Source organism: Crinia signifera, chromosome 11 (assembly GCF_055691185.1).
Source record: "Crinia signifera chromosome 11, ASM5569118v1, whole genome shotgun sequence".
NCBI lineage: Eukaryota > Metazoa > Chordata > Amphibia > Anura > Myobatrachidae > Crinia > Crinia signifera.
Genome location: NC_139227.1, coordinates 84443341 through 84448171, shown reverse-complemented (window position 1 = coordinate 84448171; position 4831 = coordinate 84443341).

Genomic DNA, 4831 nt, shown 5'->3' with positions numbered 1-4831 from the left:
CTTGGAGTCGATCATCCTTTGGGCTGGCTGTAACACAACTAAAGAAACCCCTATGTGAACATAGGGCACTGTACCCAGGTCAGTATCATCTGATATAGAGTATCTGTCTGATGTGGTGATAATGAAGTTTTAAAAGAAACCTTGATGTGCACATAGGGACCTCATACCAGGTCAGTTGTAAATTCCCCCAGCTCTATACTAAACATTAAGGATCTAGCGGATTGGAATACGTTAAAGAAACCTTGTTTTGCACATAGGGACCAACACCAAGGTCAGTGTGGTTCCTATAGGGTGTAAAAATCCTGAAACATCGTGCATAGTGATTTGGATCCAATCAGCGCTGGGAAGCTATCCACAATTGTGTTTTTTGTCTTATATAGTGCAGCAGATTCCGTTACAGCGTCTTATATAGCGTAGCAGATTCCGTTACAGTGTCTTATATAGTGCAGCAGATTCCGTTACAGTGTCTTATATAGCGCAGCAGATTCCGTTACAGTGTCTTATATTGTGCAGCAGATTCTGTTACAGTGTCTTATATAGCGCAGCAGATTCCGTTACAGCGTCTTATATAGCGCAGCAGATTCCGTTACAGCGTCTTATATAGCGTAGCAGATTCTGTTACAGTGTGTTATATAGCGCAGCAGATTCCGTTACAGTGTGTTATATAGCGTAGCAGATTCCGTTACATTGTCTTATATTGTGCAGCAGATTCTGTTACAGTGTCTTATATAGCGCAGCAGATTCCGTTACAGCGTCTTCTATAGCTCAGCAGATTCCGTTACAGCGTCTTATATAGCGCAGCAGATTCCGTTTCAGTGTCTTATATAGCGCAGCAGATTCCGTTACAGCGTCTTATATAGCGCAGCAGATTCCGTTACAGCGTCTTATATAGAGCAGCAGATTCCGTTACTGCGTCTTATATAGCGCAGCAGATTCCGTTACAGCGTCTTATATAGCGCAGCAGATTCCGTTACAGCGTCTTATATAGCGCAGCAGATTCCGTTACTGCGTCTTATATATTTCAAATGTAACATGTCAACACATGTTAGCCACGCCCCCAATTCATTACCGGGAGGAGTGGGGGGGGCACGAAATATGCCCTTGCTCCGGGCACCATGGCACCTAGCTACACCGCTGGTATGCAGGCAGGGGATGGTATGCAGTCAGGATGTGGTATGCAGACAGGGGGTGGTATGCAGGCAGGGGGTGGTATGCAGGCAGGAAGTGGTATGCAGGCAGGGGGTGGTATGCAGACACAAGGTGGTATGCAGGCAGGAGGTGGAATTCAAGCAGAGGGTGGTATGCAGGTAGGGGGTGGTTTGCAGGCAGGAAGTGGTATTCAGGCAGACAGTGGTATGCAGGCAGAAAGTGGTATGAAGGTAGGAGGAGTTGTGCTGGCAGGAAGTGGTATGCAGGCAGAAAGTGGTATGCAGACATGAGGTGGTATGCAGGCAGGTACTGGTATTCACCTGCTTTTTGCATTTGCATTGCTTAAGGTTCGCATATGATAAGTTACTGCGATCCTCACTGAATTAGGTTCAACAGTCACACAACTGAAAAGCATCAGGTTTGCGTTCAACTCTGAATCAGGATCATAATGAAATACTCTGTTAAATCTATAGTTCTTGAAGTAATCTTTGATGACCCTAATATTAAAAAAATAATTTACTGTATGAGTCACCAATGTTCTGTATATGTATTATGTACCAAAACATGGTAACAGTGTGAATGCTTGGTTTTTCTGTGGTAAAGTTTAGATCAAATGAAAGAATGTAAACTACAGTAACTATTAGGACAAAACACAGATATTAGTGTTTGAAGTGTAAGAAAACCATTGCTTTGAATAGAACTGATTCTCATCAGTTCTCCGCCTGTGTACTTACACAGAGTAGAATATGTAATGCTATATTTAACAGATAACATGCATTCACTATTGGTTTATTACATTGTTTTTTTGTGTGAATGGGAGGATTTAGGGGTCAGCCTGCCCCTAGGCACATTAAGGGGTACCTGGAATCCTTCACACTCCTCTGCACATAGCTCTTGCAAATTGACGGCATATCCCAGCTGACCGTGCCTCCTTCCAGCTGAGAAAGCATGCAGCGGCTACAATCACCTGCGATCCTCCCGGCGAGTCCACGAGTACGGCGGCTTTGTAAAAGAAACGGACGGCTCGTTACCTGACTGCAAACCAACATCCTGCAGCATAACATCAAGCGGCGCCAGCCGCACAGGGGCCCTTATTCTGGTTGGTGCGGTAATGTCCGCGTGCGGTCGGTCCGCCGATGTTTTGTGTCTTCGCATGTGCAGAGGCGTCTCTGCGCATGTGCAAACGGGACGCACGTCCAAATTCCGCATGAAATGTGTACACTACGAACAGGGGGTGAAGAGGGGCGTGAAGGGCTGTTTGGGCTCATTACCATATGTTTACACCCCGCGTTTCATGGGCATTCCCATGAAAACGCTGGGCGTACGTATGGTAATGCGCTTGTGACGCACGTGTAGGGGGCGGACATATGACATCGCCGGATGTCAGCTGCCCGCCCAGATCCCTGCTTTTGCACGGAAAAATGTCCGTGTGGTCTGAGGTTGCGGGAGCTGGTGGACCACTCGGTCTTGCATTCGATGGTCGCAGATGGGGGACGTTCCCTGAGATGGAGGAGGTGTATTCATGAGAAATACACTTGCGGTCCGTTCGGACAGCTTCTTAACGCATTCGGACGGAGTGAGCGATCCGTACGAAAGGTGGGGTTTAGGACGCACGGTCCTGGCTGCATATTCGGCTCCGTCCGCACAGACCAGAATAAGGCCCAGGGTGAGCTAGAGCCGTCCACAGGAGCCGATTTGGTCCTTTGGAGGCTCTCCAGAAATAGAGCACTTTCTTTAGCCCAATCTTGCAAAATATACCAATAAAGCCTAAATATAAACGTACATGAAGTGGATATATAACTGCCAACAAATATATAGGATCCAAAAACAACTTTGGATATCTATAACAACCAGCTGGTGCCACAAAACATTACATATTTTTGTTTATTCATTTATTTATTTTCAGCGAGTTTTTTTGTTTCTGTGCAGGGTAAATACTGGCTGTTTTATTTTTACACTGCAATATAGATCTCACTTTGAAGTAAAACCCCACCCAAATCTAATTCTCTTTTCACAAGTAACATCTGCCCCACCTGCAGTGCACATGGTTTTGTCCATCTAAGAAGGATTTTGTCAGAAAGAGTGAACTAGAACAAGGCCCAATATCTCCTACAGAGTAGAGAGAGTCAAATATAAATAAATTGGAGTGTGATTTCCAGTCATCATTGCTTATTGCTTGTGATATTATTGTTTTTATGTATATGATCGTTATATATTTTCCTTTTTATGATATATTAACAGAAAATAAATCTAAATTAAAATGATACAGCTGTGTGGCGCTCTCTCTTGGAAAGATATTTACGTGTGACTATATTTCCACACATACTGTAATTATATTCATTCTTTCTATTCTTTATATAGTTAAAATAGCAAATATCTAGTTTTGCCATTGGAAGCAGCCTGAACTAAAGGTTGAATAGAACTGTCCAGTCAATAACATTTTTTAGCGTTAAGCTTACATAAATATTGCAGTCAGATGCAAAACTTTTAGAATATATAATGCGCCCGATATTTGTATAGGATGGTAAGTTCACTGCCAGTGTCAACTAATGCCCAGATCGCCCGTCCTTCCAGCTGTACCATTATACAGAACAAGGTGGCTATATATCCAGTGGCCATGCTGACCATAGGTTGAGCTGCTTTCCCCGGGCTGCAATCCATCAACTCTCGCTGCCTTGGGCAGTCCCACCGTACATGACTGAGATCACCACAGTCAAAGCACATAGTGGGAGGCAGGGCCTGTGTGAAACTGGGAAAAACCTTTGTCTAGTTTAATTTAATGTTCCAAGGGTCATACTTCTCTCAATCAGCACTGCCAACTACTTAAAAGTGTGGGGGTCAGCCGAAAGTGCCCATTATTGCACTGTGCAGTTTAATACCTGCATAGCCTGGTCCAGTGCAACTATCTCTACAATTTGCAATGCAGAGTTTTGATCTGGCTGCAAATAGGCTTTAGCCAGCCAGGCAAGTTTGGCCAGCTGGACCCTTGGTGGCTCATATGCATCAAGCCGCCAGTCATAAAACTCCTTTGCTGGGGCCCCTCACCCTAAACCTGCTGATTATAGCCTTCTTCATGCCAGTGTAGGAGCATGTCTATCAGGCCAATCCTCCACAGCGTATTTTAAACATGTGACAGTACTCTCAAAGGTACAAGGAATCCCTCAATGTCCTCAGCTGGGGTAAGTTTCTGCAACACAACTCTCTTTCCCAGATTTCCTTATCTCAGACATTTCAGCATGCAGCAGTTGTATCTGGATCTACTGGCCCTGAATTAAGGTCTACAGTCTTTGCCATAGACATAACCTTTATAAACTCTTCCATGCTGCCCTGCTATTTCACTACAGGCACAACTTTGGGAGGTTTTATCAGGTTGGCCAGTGTTAAAACAGGTGCCGGATGGCCTCCCGACAGCCATTACACCAATGTCGGAATCCCGACTGTTAAAACCTCGACATTTGGATCCTGACTGACAGGGGCCAACAATCCCCATAGACGGAGAATAGAATAGGTGGTGAGCCAGCAGCGAGGCGAGTACAGTGAGCCCGCAAGGGGCTTCATTGTGCTTCCCCCGCCACCTGAGTCCTGGCAGTTGGGATTCTGACATTGGACACATGTTTCTCGGTATCCTGACTGTTGGCGCGCTATAACCCACCTATTAAAGAACAGTCACAACACAATAACT